At 43.6% G+C, this 17,372-nt stretch overlaps 1 protein-coding gene across 14 annotated transcripts in view; it reads right to left on the reverse strand.

The window, feature by feature from the left end:
* The window catches only part of FOXP1 (forkhead box P1), a 398,607-nt gene that overhangs the window by 187,406 nt on the left and 193,829 nt on the right, over positions 1–17,372 (reverse strand). The window lies entirely within an intron of this gene.

The following is a 17,372-nucleotide window of genomic DNA, read 5'->3' on the forward strand; positions in this document are numbered from 1 at the left end:
TCAGGACTCCAAATTTGACACCCACAAAAATTCCTTAGTTCTCGGAGACAATTTCATTTTAAATAGCTTATTTCCGTAAGGAGAGCATGAAGCAATTTCACTCAACCTGACAAATAAGTAAGGCCAAGGATGCAGCATTTAAAATTCAGAGATAACTAAACAGAAGAAGAATTATATTTAGACATGATAGGAGTTGGAAACAGGTTCCCTTCCACTCTTACGCTGAAGCTAAACAGCCATGATATGATCAAACAAGTTTTCACTTTTCCCTTGTAAATAAAATCAAAGGGCAACAGCCCTTTTTCTCTGACGTCTGTAGTTAATAAAGAAAGAATAAACATTACCTACTCTTACATGAGAAGGGAGGAGGAAAGAACATTTCTTAATCTCTTTCCAAAGAGGATTAATCTACAGCATATTTCCACCCCAAACACTAATGAAACAAAACACTTTTCCTGCAGTTTTCTGGAGCGGGTGTTCTATCAAAGCCTCTCATGTGAGTGAAGCTCACCTGAGAGCATTACCCAGCCTTCGGGTGCAGTGCCACGCCACGGAGCATCAGCTGCATGGGGGCAAGGAGAGCTTCTACCCTGCAGGAGAAACACAAAAGCTCCTAACATTTCTTAGGGTCCACATATCTGAGGGGTACCAAGTGACTCACAATGACCAGTTAAAATTAGGCTTACAACAGCTCCAAAACTAGACGAGCTGTTACTGCTGGAGCTTGTAGGGCACAGGGAGGCCAGAGCCCCCCTCCATGGCAGAGTTTAACACAGGGATGGGTGTAACGGGACCAAGTGTGCAGTGAAGCATTTACTGGTTCCAAACAACCCAGCTAGCGTGACTGGAAAAGACAAGGAGCTGGGATAAGGCACCCATGTCCCTTGCTGTGCCTCTGAGCCACTCGCCCACCCGCGGCAAGGGAACAGGATGAGGAAGCTATTTTCATCTCAAGTATCTGGAGCTTACAAACACCCGCTGAAAATGCAGTGCCTTATCAAAACAGGTGAGAGCCAATGCCAGCTGACATTCCCATTCCTCCAAAGAACTCAGCCACAAGATTGTTTTTTTAATTATTATTTTTGAGCAGAGTATTTACATGTCTGACTCTAAATAGGCTTTGGCATTTCTGCAAGGGGACCAAATGCATGACCTCACGGTCTTGAAGAGTGATGGGATCAGCCCAGCTGCCCTCGCCTTTTTTCTGGAGAGGCCTCTTTAGCAAGGCAGGCAGACCCCCGGAAATGGGCTCAGCAGGGACAGGCCCTTACAAATACAGTGTACTTTCTCCAAGGAACCAGGAAGGAAGAAAACGGCTATGGCAAAAGGGCCGAGGAACAAGAGAAGTGCCCGGGCAAGACCTGGCGAGGGGAAGCGAGGGTGAGCCCAGCCTGCAGAAGGGTTTACGTTCCCTTTGAAGAGAAATATTCAGGCTGTCAGGTAAAACCGAGAATCTAACCCGTGGGAGGACAGAAGATGCTACCTTGAAGAATCTGACTATTACAGGATTAACAGCTACAATCCCTCCCTCTGAGGACACCAAATGCCAAAATCTGGCCTGAGGGTTTTAGGTGGTGAGGTTTGTCCAGGCGTGTCGGCAGGAACTCTACAACATACAGAGGAGAATACTGTCCAAACCTGTATTATCTAAACATAGGTGCCTTTAAAATACTAAATATTTCTTTTAGGGGATAAGAAAAAACACAGAGGAATACAAAGCCAAAATACACACATTTCTTTTGGGAGTAAAACGTGCCCCTCAAAACACTTGAATTCTTCTGTACAATGTATTTATACCATGTTTAAGAAACATTTGTCAAGCATATAAAAACCCCCAGAAGTTCACTGTCACACAGCTTAATTCCCTATATTCTGCCTACATGCACATATAGGGCCAGTTTGTTAGGGGGTGGAGGTGTGTAGCAAAGCACAATCTAGCGAGACATGACACCATAACGGTGAACAATAAAAGCAAGCGCAGCATATGTGCTGGACATTTGGTGAAAATAACCCAGCCACAGCTCCGACTTTGGTACATTTTCCTGTGTGGAAGTTGGTAATTCAGTTTCTGCTCTAATTCAGCTCAGCCAACAATTAAGTTCCTCACAACTCTCCCCTGATAATTATTTGGGAATTCTGAGATTCTAGGAAATGTAGCTTTGCTTTTCAACACTCTTTTTATAGAGCCCAGTAAGCTGAAATCTGGGGGTTTTCTTCTTTTCTTCTCTTCATGTTATGGTTTTTTCTTCACCTAGCAGCTAGGATTCTCCCTGGCTATAAGATCCAAAATGGTAGCAATAATTGTATTTCCTATTTTATTACTTGTAATTGCTCCTTTGATCAGAATCCTGTGCCATTTAACCACATTTATATGATCATCCTGCACATAGGTTCTAAATACAGAACGAATTATTTTCCAAGGGAAAACTATAGGAGCTGGGTTTCCCTTTACTGCACACACATGGAATCCCATACATTTGGCACCAATTTAGGTTATTATCATTTCATTCTTCCTTTTTATATTTGTTTCATAGTAAAAGCAATATAAAGCTCCCCATTCACTGGGAGCTTTATATTTCATTCCTCAGTATTGCCTTCCCTCATCAAGCCTGTAGCACACCCACCCTGATTCAATCTTGCCTTTGCCAAAGGAGATACCAACAAACATGTGAAGTATCCCACAGCTGAAGAGCTGCACTGTGGGTCCCGAAGGTTTGCTGATCATACACTGCAAGCCTTACCCCAGCATGAAGCCTAGGAAACTCTTCATGCACAGTTGTTCCTCCCAAAGTCCAAGAGTTTGCAGAGACACAGGCGAGTCTCCCCAGCTGGCAGGCTGCCTCCAGGTCAGGCTCTCTCACACAAGACCAGACTGGCTTTCCCATCTCGGACAGCTCTGGCCGTGCTACCAGGCACACAGCTGTTGGAGCCCTCCTTGCTTTTGGCTACCCCTTGCACACTGTTACCCTGCAGCAGAGAAGCACAGGGCCAGAAGATACTGCTCTCCCCCCATGTAGGACAGAGGACCATTGCCTGGGGCTATACGGCTGTTAATAATGGTAAAACCCTGATAAACTTCAGAGAACTCAAACGGAGCTGCTTTTATTTAGGCCACGCACCTGAAAGCAGAATTTTTTCTTTCATCTTCCTCAAAGTGATGGTCCTGGGAAACTACCTAAATAGCCCAGCTCAAGAATTTGCAGTTATCTGGGAAAAAAGAACATGATCTTTTGAAAGACCATCCTTAGAGTAAGTGTTTAATTTGGATGAAAAGCCAACATGAAGTCAAATTCAACACAGCCAGAGCAGAAGACTTGTACCTGAAGCAGGCACATGTCACAGGGAAGAGCTGGTGACACACCAGGGTGTTCCTATCTACATTGCTGCTCCCTATAGCCCCCACGTGGTACAGGGATAACAGGAGCAAGGGAAGGGGCTGAACCGTGTGCTTTATCCCAAATCCTTTCTCTAACAGATTTGCTTGAGAGACTTCACTGTCCTGCTTGAAGCGTGTTCGTTCTATGTGTTTCCATCACATTGCTTTGTCCATTCAGCCAGCTCAGACAGATATTCACATCCTCCAGTCACAGGAAAAACTGCTGCTGGAAGAGGGCTCACATTCTCCAGTCACAGGAAAAACTGCTGCTGGAAGAGGGTACATGCAGCCAGAAGAACTAAGGGCTTACAGATTAAAGAAACCCTAACAGCTACTTGGCTTTCACCAGCTTGTGTACACTCAGGACCAGCAGCAACAGGCAGATTCACTTGGACTTCCAAAACACCCCCCTTTTCAGGATGCTCTCCAGGTGAGCCAGTCGCCTGCCGTTGGGAACAGCTGTAGGAGGCTCCCTCGTGCAGGAAAAGCAAGGTGCTTCCCAAGCTCCTCATCACAGATACCTATGCACCATCTACAGCCGCGATAAGATGTGTTTACAAATAAGAACAAAACTGACAAGTGTGGGAACAGGGAATCTTCACACTTTGAAACTTGAAGTCTCGTTGGTTCAGTCAAACATGGAAAAGGCAGAAGCTCTGGCACTTGGGGTAATTTCAGTGACAGAACTGTTCTCCTTAGCTACTGGTAAACACAACCACAGATTCCTAGAGCTTTTTCTCCAGATACTAATAGCAGATTTGATGTTGAAAAACATTACAGAGATAGAGATCAGAGGTCTATTTTTGTTTCTATGTCTTGATGCCCATGACTTTGATGGGGTAAGTATATTAACATATGATAAATTACTCTTTAATCTGTTGTAGTTATAATTCTAGAGACAGGTTCAGTGGCTTTGCTCTCAACCACAAATATTTCTGTAAAGAAACACTTGTTTTGCTGGAAAAGGGTAAGAACAAAGCAGTTTGTAAACAAAGCTGGAAAAAGAGAAATCCATCTCCCACAAAGCTCAAAACTCCTTGAAATAACTTTCTGCAGAGAGCTACCATTACCCAGGGTGAAAAACTTCTTTAAACCCAGCAATCCTGAATTACACAGAAATGCTCAAACAGGGCTGCACAGTACATCATCAGAACTGGTATAGCTTTTAATTTCCCACCTGATTGGGTTGAAAAGGTTCATATGTTGGAAAGTGTGGCAGGAGAAACTTACTGAAAATTGCAATCCAGGATCAGATTAAAGAGGGAGGATGATAAAGGGAAAAGCTTCATAAATTAATTTCTTTATCCAGAATAAACTCAAAAGGTCCTGTGAGGGGAGGAAGGATATGTGTTTCATTAGGACAAAGAGAGTAGGAAAAACTTATGCCTGAAACCTCTTTTGTCAAGACAACTCTTACAGCATGATTTCTTTAAGGGCAAGGTATTGAAATCATTTTGGAAGAAGTATTTTTACCTCCCAAGAAGATTAACACTGAAGTTCTGCAAAGCACACTGCAGCATCATTACATCCATAAAACACTAACAAGCACCAAAAGAGAGTCTCTCAGCCCAACTCAGTCCATCCTACTGGCACTGTCTGCTTGGGACAGAAATCCCTCCATGACCCGAGAGAGATGCTCAGCATACTCATTCCTACAGCAGCCAAAGACATGACACATCCTTTGCAGCCAATCACATTCTAAAAGCAACACATACATTAACTTTAGGGGGAAGACAAAGGGTTGAGCCAAAAGGGTACTGCTAAAATAGACAAAAGCACAAACTCTTTTTCATGAGCTTTAAAGGCCAAATTTTTTCAACATTATTCTAGAAAATTTCTGACTTTACAGTTTCTGGGGAGAGTCTGCATCACCCTGTGCTGTGAGAAACCCCTTCTCTACCTGTGCCCTGAGTGCAGTCAGCTTGTACCCAATTTCATCAGCAACCTCAGCAGCTCTGGGCTCTGAGCACAAAGGGAGTAGCTGCTGGATTTTGTCTCCTGGGTGCACTCCTGTATGAACCCCATGTCTACAATGACAGCCTCAGAAAAGGCACTGGGGAGGCCCTTCCTTTTTGGGACATATTTTGCTTCAGAGCAGACCCCAGGATTTGACACTGCACATTGATGTAGTCCACCCTGGAGAAGTAGCTAGCAGATGTCACCTTCTTAGCTTTGGTGTTATGGGTGAAAAGCAAAGGCTCTGTGAAAGCCAAGACCCACACTCTGCTCCCTGTTCGTACACATCTCCTTGGATGGTCTTCCTCACACCAGCCATGAGAAGAAGATGTGTACAAGGAGAACTGAAATCCTACATGTCAGTGCATTTGGTGGCCAGACAGGTGGGCTTGTTGGGAGTGATTCCTGAGGTTTTGAACCAGAAACAGGGGGTACAGGTTCAACAGGGCAGTCAGACTGCCACCAGGCAGCGCTTCATCACAGCACGGCCCCAGCCAGTGCTTGTGCATGGCCAGGCTACCGTGGAAGAGCTGCTGGAAAACAAGATGGCATATGAGAAATGCAGAACTGAAACCAAGTGTAGGTGACAGCCATAAAAGCTGCAGTCCCATTAAATGCTGGACAGGCGTTGAGTGCGGACCCTCCCATCTGTTTGCTGCACACCCTGAAGGGGTGGAGGCCAGGGTGACGTGCATGCCTTGGAAATCAGCAACTTTTACACTGTTCACCCAGGAAGTTATTAACTTGCATGTTTGTGGGCAACTGCACAAGCTATTTTTGGTCATGGGACCCTGTGTAAGGAAAGGATTGTGAGGTTTTAATAATGATCTTTAGTTAACTTGGTTACCCACACAACAATGGCTGTCTGAGAGGCCAACTGCTGCGAAAAATTTGAGACAGGCTTTACTTCCAGAGGTATTAAACTATGAAAATATCTAACCATAATAGTAAGCAGCTATAAAAAGAGCCCTGTTTATTTCACATGATTTCTTTGTATGCCACAGTGTTATGAGAATACTTCAGCTCAATGACAACATGGTAAATTGGAAAAGATTAACTATTGAAGTCAGCACTTACGCAGTTCATTTTTGTTTGGTGTTGGTGATTTTTCTTCTTTCAAAACCCAAGTTTTCACTAATATCAGCAGGCGCAACAACATTTTTTAAAATTTGAATTTGCAATTAACCTGATATTAAGGTCAACTAATGTAAGGGCCATGAAAGGAGAAACTGGCAAATAAATAGAAAAAAAACAAACTCACACAGACTTCAGTTCTGCATTGCTATATGTCACACAGGTAGATCTGGAGCCCACAAACCCAGTATGAGAAATAATCTGGTATCTCACATCTCTATTATATTGCCAATTGTATACAGTAACTTTTCTCCAACAGTGGAGCATCACAGAATATCCTACAGAGAAGGTCAAATGTTGTACTATAGAGCTCTGATAGTGTCTTAGTTCATTCCTGAGAAATACCATGAGGCCTTACTGAAACCCTTTCACTATTAGGGTACACCAAGAGAAAGGGGGAAAAAATAAAGATTGCATTTGTTTCTGGGAAGACCCACATGTCTCCACGGAGAGGACACTTCCACCCTTGTTAATCCCAGCTTCTTAAAGCAACACTCAGTAAGATAATGAATCCTTTAAATGTTACATCTTGTGTCTTGCATTATTGTGGTGCAGCAACTCTCCACATCAAACAGTCATCAGCACTATTACAAAGTGGGCTTATAAGAGACTGGCTGAAAAGGCGCTGTGTGAAAAGAAGTGGAAAATTAAAGCTGAAGCAGTCGAAGAAAGGGCTTAATTTACTGGCATGTACAGTATGCAAATGAGATTACTCTCAGCTTAACTGCATCATTTATGTCCATAATAACGGCATCATCATTACAGGGCTCAAATTAAATTACACCATAATTAGCATATCAAAGTGATTGGTTAAAGTTTAAAACAAATACCCAATTTTGTTAATGAACAGCTGTAATTGTCATGTACACTTCAATGAAAACTCCCTAAACAAATATATGTTTTAGAACAGAGAAAGATTTTGAAGCAGACAGGTCTGTGGCAGAGGTAAATTGCCTAAAAAAGAATGACACAGACTATTCTATTAATGTTAATATATGCTCATCGTTTTCAGGTAATAAAACATTCTATCAAAACAAGCCTTCGCTTCGTATTTTTTGCCTCTCAACTCCACCACCACACTGGCAAGTGTCAGTGGGGTGAGGTGCTGGCCATGCCCAGCCGGCCCCATGCACAGGACACACACCACATGGTCCCCACCCACACACCGAGGGAGGAAGAGGAGGAGGAGGAGGAGGAAGAAGATGAGGACGTCTCGCTAACTCTACCCTGTAGACCAGGGCTGGAGTAAGCTGATGACATGATAACACATCAGGCAGCCTACAATTCAATTTACTCTAATCTAATCACATCTACGCAGCAGTTCCAGAGGTGGAACTGCACCAGAGAAGTTTTTGCTGTTCTCGTCTCATTAAAATAAATAGGGAGGTGGGACCGGAGGGTTTGTCACTGTCAGCCTGGCAGCCAGCAACACATTTCCAAAGATCCATCACTTCAAATGTACACAGCAAATACACAGTTAAAACACTCCTCAGGCAGAACGAGCTTTAACAGGGGAGCAGGTCTGCTCTGTGGCATTTTAACAGAGCAGGTGAGCTCTACTACGCTTGGGGACCAGGCCAAAGCAGCCCGGTGTCACCTCACACACGGTAAAATAATCCCTCTACGTCCCCAAAAATGTTTACACTGGTATATATTTGCTTGTGTATTACCTAATATTATAGGAAGCAACATAGGGAAGTATATTTTGTGCTAAAATTGGGAATGCACTTTCAAATATACTTAACAAGGAAATTGAATGTCTTATTAAATCCGTATTATCAAAACACTGTTCAAAAATTTAAAGAAAGTAGCTTTTCATTTTATTCATCGAGGAATCCATTAAAGCCTAAGCTCTGAAGTAGTATGTAAATTATGTGCCTTTCAAGGTAGAGCTAGGGCAAATTCACTCCATCAACTAATGATGAACCTCATTATGTGCAGGGAGTATTCATAATGAGGAAACAAGCCACCCGCCATTCCATGTTCTAACATAAATCCCTGTAAAATGTGAATATCTCCACATCTAATTAAAGGCTACTAATTCCTATCATCCCCTACAAGGCCCAAAAAGCAAAAACTAGAAATGTGTTTAAAAATACACCCTTTGATTTTACAAAACACATTTATTTGTGTTTACCATTAGTGAGTTGCAATGTCTTTTTTTAAAGAAAAATCAATCCTAGTTTTATAGGATAAAAGTTTGGGGGTACAAAAGTTTATTTACATTATCTGACTTGGTCTTGTATTTTAAAAAGAGCTTCTGATTAGCACAGGTCAGCCTGCACAGCTAAAGAGAAAAATAAATAAAAGGCAGAGAAAAGAAATCTCCAGTAATATGTGAGAAATAATATTTTAGCGGGGTGGGGGGGGGAGGAAAAAAAGAAAAAAAAGAGAAGAACAGCTTTGCTATCCAGGTTTGCTCTCAAACTGAGACTTCCTAAAAAAAAAATAAATCTAGAGATCCCCTAATAACTGGGGAAAGCAGGCAGCAGAGACAGGAAGAAGGAGAGCCAATTAAGCAACCAAGTACACAACAGGTATTTAAAAGATTTTTTGAATTATACTCAATTTAGAAAGAAGCTGCTTCCCTCCCAAAAATCCCCTAAGAATTAGGGATTGAAGAGACAACGCTGCTTAATGCAGGCTGGAAGAAAAGTGCTCTTCCACAGACTTACCTAGATTTGATATTTATACCTACAAGCACAGTGTCCGCTCCTACGATCAAAACCACATTTCTTATTAAGTTACATAATACCCATCCTATGCATCGCCGTGAATTCATCTGCTCCTGCACTGAATCATGGATTTGCTCTCTGTACTTCCCGGCACAGAAGTGGACAGGTTTGCCGACTCCCCTGAACGGAAGACGCATCACTGTTTCTTTTTTACTGCTCTGTATTAATATTTTCCTACGTGTTCAAAACAAACCGAGAAGCACAGCAAAACCTGAGAGCGTTTCATTTTGGAGGAGACGAAAAGCATCCACTGAAGCTGAGCAACGTATAGGCTTAAAAAAGAATTAAAAAAAGAAAAATTATGGCATAAAGGGCTGGTTTAAGCAATGTGATAACTCCTTGCAGGGCAGGGAAGCACTTGAACAGTTGCAGAAAAGGCTGTGGTACCTTCAGATTATGTCAACCGAAAAGTTGAAATCCTCATGTAAAAATACCCCGCACGTTTCATCCCTAGAAAAGCTTATTTAGAATTCATAGAAATTCATAGCCGCTAAGAGGAATATGTGCTCATAAAATCACAAACGCAAAAAAAAAAAAAAAAAAAAAAAAAAAAAAAGGGGAGAAAAAACCCAATATTTAAAGGAATAAAATAGAGCACACAGATTAAAGTATTTCAGCAACGCAAATTTTCTAGAAATAGCTGGGCATTTTTTAGGGGGAGGGAAGGGGGGGGGGGGAATCCGGCTTCTTTAAGTTGCATAAAAATAAAACTACGCCGCGCCGCTCCCCTGCCCACCCCGCGCTGTGCCGGTGGGGTGGCGGTGCTGGGCTTTCCCCCCCCCACCACCCCTCTTTTTTTTTTTTTTCTTTTCCCCTCTCCCTTCTCCTTTTAGGTCAACCAGTCATGCACTGGGAAGACAACCCTCCAAAAATAACTTGTCCCTCCCCCGGAGCGCGGAGTTGAACAACCTACCTTTGTTCTGGCGCTGCAGATAAGAAGCGGCTCCGCGCCGGGAGCCGCCGCCGCGGCCGCGGCGCGGGGCGGCCCGGGGGGCTCGGCCGGCGGCACCACCTGGCAGCGCTGCGCGGCCGCGGAGCGCTCCCGCCGCGCCCCGTCCGGCCCCGGCCGCGGGGGGATCCGCGGGAGCCGCCCCCCAGCCCCGCCGGGCACGGCGCAGGTTACACACGGCGGGGCCCGGGTGCCGGGAAGGAAGAGTTCGGCAGGATTTATTTGACACTTATTTTCCGGGCAGCCCTTTTGTGGAGTTGCGCCGTTTGTTTCTTATTGTCTGAGCAGCAGTTGGAAGCGTCTCCCCGAGGGGGCCCCTCAGCCCGGCTCGGCCGCTTTGACAGGGAGGTAACCATATTAGGATGTGTATGGCAAAGTAAACAATAACAGAGTTGCAATGAAATGGAATTTTTTTTTTTTTCTCCCCCCCCCCCCCCCCGCTAATGGTGTTGGTGTCAGTCCTGTTTTTAGCCTTTTCCCACCAGTTTTGTTTTCTGGCTTAAACAGCCCATCTCTTAAAAATTAAAAAAAAAAAATCTATATCTTAAAAAAAATAAAAATAATGAGGAGGCAAAGGGGGGTGAGGGGGAGAGGCAAGTGGTACCATCGTCCCAATTGCTCACCGCGAGGCTGCTGGAAATGCTTTGGGTCGCAGTGGGGAAAGAGGGGGGGGAGCACTTTTAATATCCAAATAAAGACATGTCAGTTTAATAATTGGGGCAAAAAAATACAGTAACGCTTGCATGCATTGCCAAGACCCACAGCAGAACAAGGGGGTTAGTGGGGACGGGAAGGACAGACACTAAAACTGCAATTTTGAAAGCAGGGGTCAAGTAGATTAGAAAAGTCCAGTCGTGTTTTGCACAATCGCAGCAAACTGGTGGGATGAGCTAAGTTGTGCAAACCCCTGCAAGTCTGCTGGCTTTAAAGCTTTGAAATTGCTGCTTTTACAGGATAAAGCACTTTAAGCAAATTGTAAAATGCAGGTGTCAAGTTAGTCGGTTTAATCAGAAACAGAACTCAGAGCAGCTGCCATGCAAAGAGTCCCCTACCAGCACAGTCGAGAGAAAAGTTCTGAAGCAAGAAAACAACTGTAAGTCAAACAATATTATTTTAGTGCCTGAATTCCACGTCCTAAGCAAACCACCAAGAACAACAAGTGTAGCATCTCCTTGCACCGAGGGATGAGGCAGCTGCTGGCGAGTGCTGCATGCTGAGGCTCAGCACTACAGCCAGCCTGCAAGGGGATCACAGCTAGAAGATAAAACAAGTTTACACGTCTGGGTGACGGCAGACGGGGGCAGCTCTCTGGTGCAACAGTCCAACACGAGCTGTTGAGCTGTTCGCACCACCAGTGAGCATCCTCGGTCGAGCAACAGCCGGCAACATGGAGCGCGCCTCTGGGAAGGGCTGACAGTGGATGCTCTGCCCGTACCAGGCACCACTGTGATAAGATACAGCACGAGGAGAGGTTGAAGGTAGATAGGCAAACAAAGTTGCTATGAGATCACATACTTAATTTAGAACAAAGGCAATGTTTCTCTGACAAATATGATGCACACTTACCCTGCCAAGTTCGCTTGTATTCGGTTAATCCGCAGCAATCAGAACATCAGTGTTGACATCTAATGGTACCTACAAGCATCTCTCTGCCTTTCCACATGGTGTAACCCTGCTCCGTTAACATGCTTTAAATTTTTCAACCATCTTGTTTAACCTAAACATCTATGAAATTACACAGAGCGTTACTCATCCGTGCTGCTTGTGCGACCCCCCCCAACAAAAATAAAAAGTTAACATGCTGATACCAAAATCAATAAATCACACGACCAAGTAGCAGTTCAAAAGTTCAAAGACATGATGGCCAGTTCACTACGTCGCAGCACTCAACCAATAATAACTTGACTCCATCACTCCTCATAGTATAGACAATTTCATGGCATCATTTTCATTAGCCTGTCTCACTGAAAATTGCTAGCTATTTATGTATACGCTAAAATAAATTAGCCATTTCATCGAGCACTGTGATTCTTATAAAATACATTAACACAATACTCAATTTTCCAGTTGGAGTAAATAAATAAATCAATAAATTCAATACAGAGTAATTTTTATTTTTTTCTATTGTGGAGCTTCAGCTCTCAGCATAAGTGTTTTTATTGGGTTTATTTGTTTCAATAAAAATTGAAATGGGCCAGTGATCTTAGCAGTAAGATCTGGGGAAAAAAAACAACCCAGCTCTACCTAATATTAAGAGAGTATGCTGTGCAGTTCAGCCAACTGATAATACATAATTTTTGGTCAAAAATCATTTTCATTACAGTTATTAAACCGTCACTTAATTTTGAAGGGTTCTTCTCTCACCTCATGCATTCTCCAGCCCAGCAAGACGCCCCTGGACTCCCTTGGATAGGGTTCTGATCCTGCCCAGCCCATCCTCCTGGGCTGGGGACAACCCCATACCACCTTGGAGCTTCCATGGAGAAAACTGGCATGGAAAAGTTACCAGCACTCATGTTCAGTATTTTTAAGCACTCACAGAGTATAAGATTAAGCATCACCTTGGATATCAAGGGTAAGGCACAACAGGAGGATGAGGAAACGTGGGAGAAGAGTTCATGGACACCCCAAGAACTTGATCCTTGAAGGGGGCTGTTGTGTCTGGCCCTTTAGGGCTGTGTTGCCCTGTAAGCCATGGCCAGTAGATCGCAGGCTGTTGGGTGATGACATCCCTACAGCGCAACTCAGGGCATCCTTTGGGGACCTCATTTGTCACTTACAATGTCTCATGCTCTAGAGCGATGCAATCAAGGAGTGCTTACCCCTGCCTTGGGTCAAATGCTCATCACATCAGGAGCTGGGCAGCGGGATGATTCAGAATTTGGCCCTGCAAAATGCTCACACATAGACAAGAACCTGGACTGTCTTGGTCCTCCTGCTACTGTAACCTCAGGGCAAAGGAGGAGACCCACCAAGCCCCCCAGCAGTCTCCTCATCCTGTAACACAGCACTTCTCTGCAAGTCTGACACTTCCAGTACAAACCACAGGCTCCACCTGCTCAGCAGTGAGGACAAGAACCTATATGGAACCAAAACCAAAAAAAATATACCCCTTGTGACATGAATCAAGTCTTAGAAGTGAAAAAACCAAATGCATTAACTAACCCCGTTTAAGCCCATAATGGTTCAACAGAATTCCTTTAGAAATGCTGGATATGAATAGCACACTTTGCAAACTGCTTGGTGCCAACAGGAGGGTACTTTTTGTTCATATTCACTCTTTAACCTAATCAAAAGAAAAGTAAATATCAGGTCCCAATTTTAATGACTGACTATAAATAAAAGCTTTTATGCAAAATGAATGGTTTACAAAGATAACGATTTTAAGGATGAGGTCACTAGTGACCTACTGAACTACATGGCACATGTCAGACAGACGTCTGTTTCTTAAATTACAGTAATAAATTAGTAGCCACAGAATCTGTTCTGTTAAGAAAACGTGAAGCTTTCCTATTCAGATAAAAGTTTAACAAATGTTTCAGTTTAGGTTAATGAGTTAAGTTGCTATTGATGGGGGGACCAACACAGGCCCAGCTTCATCTCTCTCCTCTTCCTCCAACCCCTGTGCAGTATTACTTCACCCCAACAGGATCCAAGACTCGGACACACATGGAACACTTTCCTCTAACTTTACAGTGATTAAACTATTAGTATTTTAAAGTATGATACTTGCATACTTGCACAGGTGTGACCACTAACACTACCCAACGTACCACGTCCCATCCCAGTTACCTTATTTTCGGTGAATTTGACAAATTTTAGCCATTGGCACTGAACTCTGCTTTTGCTGAGTGTTCTGCCACAGTCCAAATTCTGGTTAAAAAAAAATGAATCCAAAACTACTGAGGGAACTCAAGAAAATAAGGAACATCACTGATCTACCACGGTGAGCAACCCAGAGCACCACTTCTCTGAGAAGTCACCAAGCTCCCACGTGCTGGAGCACAGACATGAAAACAGGCAGGTAAAAGACTTCAGTGGGAGGCAGGTGGATGGCACCATTCCCCACCTACAGCCTCGTCCTCTTCCTCTCTGCCCCCCAGCTGGCAGGCAGGGGTACAGGAAGCCACCTGATTTGAATAGAGAGGAGACATGGCCAGCTCAGGAAGCAGGAAAACGCGCAGACAGGGACAAGCCAGAGAAATGAACCATGACTGCCTGAGCATGTCACCTATCTCATACTGAGGGTTGCTTACATTTTACAGGGAACTACAGAGTTTAGTTCTGTTTGGAGCATTTTTGGAGACCTGTAGCTTGGCCAATCCAAGATCAAGATGTGCAGATATCCAAAGCAAAATGCTGGACTTCAGTGTGACCTTCCTCCCTACTTCCACATTTTAGCCTAAAACATGGAAAATCCTAAGGCTGCCTGGCTAACTGGCATTTTGTGTTCTCACTCAGCCAAGCAACATCTATTTCACTAATCCTTTTCTGAGAAACAGCTGCCAAGGCCTCCGTGGAAAGTTCTGGATATAGAAAACTTCAGCCCAACTGGATTGGCTTTTAGTCATATTGTGAATGCAGGGCTTTTCAGTGGGAGGTGTGGGTCTCTACTCTAGAAATGTTTTGCTTTTTAATAAGAACAACATCAGCCACTTCTTTGTGCCAGAAAAGAAAGTAGAAATTACTTTTTTTTCTAATGCTATTTTGCTGGTTTCCCATGAAACATCAACTTTGTTTTCTCACCTATCATCCCATGCACAGCACTAGCAAAAAAGCTTTATGCAAAAAAATCCCCAATATGCAACACAACTCTGTAATGAGCCCCATACTGGAGGGGGTAATTCACTGCCAGGGCTTTTCAAACCTGACTAATGGGTCCATGGCCTTCAACAAACAAAGGCACATTGCGTTTTTCTCCTTTCAAACCCCAAAAATTTACTCTCCTGCCTGTTGCCTCAGAGGGAAGGGAAAAGGGAAAAGGGAAAAGGGAAAAGGGAAAAGGGAAAAGGGAAAAGGGAAAAGGGAAAAGGGAAAAGGGAAAAGGGAAAAGGGAAAAGGGAGGGGAAAAGGGGAAGGGAGGGGAAAAGGGGAAGGGAGGGGAAAAGGGGAAAAGGGGAAGGGGAAAAGGGGAAGGGGAAAAGGGGAAGGGGAAAAGGGGAAGGGGAAAAGGGGAAGGGGAAAAGGGGAAGGGGAAAAGGGGAAGGGGAAAAGGGGAAGGGAAAAGGGGAAGGGAAGGAGACAGGAAAAGGAAAAGGAAAAGGAAAAGGAAAAGGAAAAGGAAAAGGCCCTAGTGCTGCCAGGCCATGTGGAGACTCTCTGCTCCAATGCTCACAAAGATTTCTCACTGGGTAGAGCTCGGAGGAGCCTGAGCTTATGATAAGCAACGGCATACTTAACAGTTACATGTTACCGTTCATGATAATGCAATATTTCATTTGGGTGATTTAGAAGTCCCTCTTGACCAACTTACAGTGAGACACCAAACGCTTCATCAATCACAACCATTTTTATTCACAATCCAGTGCAAAAACTACAGGGAGAGTTGAATTTCCAGCAACTCATTGGGGAGGGGATTGCTACTAGCTCTGAAAATCCTCCTATCTCACCAATTTTTATGTTAGATTCAAATATATTTTCTTTCTAAGCAGCATTCCATTTTCCTGCCTCTCTCTGCTGCGTTTCTTATCGTGGCAGGGTGAAAGAGTATCCAATTTAATATCTGTTTTGCAGGACAGGAGATTTTTTCATATCTTATGCACTAAGGAAAGCTGCAGGGGATGGCTTAGCAGGCTGAGCATCACGTTTTAAATACCTAGACTCCCTGGAACCACAGATCCCATCAGGTCGACTGAGCCCTTCATGTTTCTGGGTAGATAAATTAAGTGTCATGCTGTTTACTTTGTCGGGATCTGTTAGATGAGGCCTCTGCAGTAAAGGTCCTGTCTGTTCTGCATGGAGCTGAAGGTTAGTCTCACAGTTAAGACACAGCACCAGGTGCCACCTTGATCTCACTCACTAACTCTAACGGCAATTCTGCCATTTCTGTTGAGAGAGACAATCCAGGGATCTGCTCCCAAAACTTGCTGTAATGTTACTGGATGACTGAAAATTATTCAACAGCTTATCGGCCTCGGTTTTGGTGACTGTTAAATGGGAAAAAAATACATCTACACCTCCCAGATGTTTAATTCATAAGTTATACAAAACTGTCAGATCTATGGATGGCAGAAGAGAGATATTCATCATTTTTACAGCCTGATTTCTGTGGTTGGAGGTAACCCTATGTTTCTGCAAAGTCATACCCTCTTCCCACTCCTCTGCACCACACGGAAGCAGTGGCTGAGCCCATCGACATTAATGGCTCACAACAGAAGCCTTACAGAAATAAATCACTGGAGAGTAGTACAAAATAATCAGGAAAGACAAAATGTTAATAATGAGAAAAATCATGAAAGTCACAGTTCTGATGGCCAGTTGTATAGAAACACACATCCATCCTCACAAACACAAAAACCTCCTTAAACCCAGACACCTAAGAGAGGTCCCTCTATCTCCAAAAGGTCTGATTCATGGAGAACAGACTCAGTGTTGAAGAAAACAGGATGCTTTGAGAAGGGCAGCTGTAAATATGCACTTGGAACCTGTTCCTGGCCTTACTCTTAGCTTTGCAGCTGCCATTATTTTACTGGATTTAGCTACACAGAAGATTCTGGGAAAGGTGGGTGAAGGGAAATAAAATGTAACAATAGAAAAAAAAATAAGTTCTTCAAAATTATTTCCCTTTTAAGTAGAAATTAAGCAGAAAAAATATTTCCTTTTTACATTGGTTAGGAAAAGGACTGTCTTTTGATTTGTTTCCACAACAGCTGACAGTACACATTCCCTGCTTAGGGTACCAGAAATAATCATTATCACTCCTAAAATGTGTGTTACGATGACGTACCAGAGGTTAAATGTGGCTGTTGGCTGTACTGGCTGCAATTCCTTCTCAGGTGGCTTAGCACAACTCCCACATTTTTCTTCCCAAACTACCCAAGAACCTGCTGGAGCTCCAGCCTACAGACATTACTGGGATTAAGTAAAAGAGATAGGAAAGACTCTTTCAGCTCTATTTACACATAGCTACATTCAAACTGGTTTTTAGTGGAATTTGGCTACCAGAGGACATGGTATCAAACTGATTTTTGAAAACACATATTGAATCTCAGACATCCAATGC

Source organism: Aphelocoma coerulescens, chromosome 12 (assembly GCF_041296385.1).
Source record: "Aphelocoma coerulescens isolate FSJ_1873_10779 chromosome 12, UR_Acoe_1.0, whole genome shotgun sequence".
Taxonomy (NCBI): domain Eukaryota; kingdom Metazoa; phylum Chordata; class Aves; order Passeriformes; family Corvidae; genus Aphelocoma; species Aphelocoma coerulescens.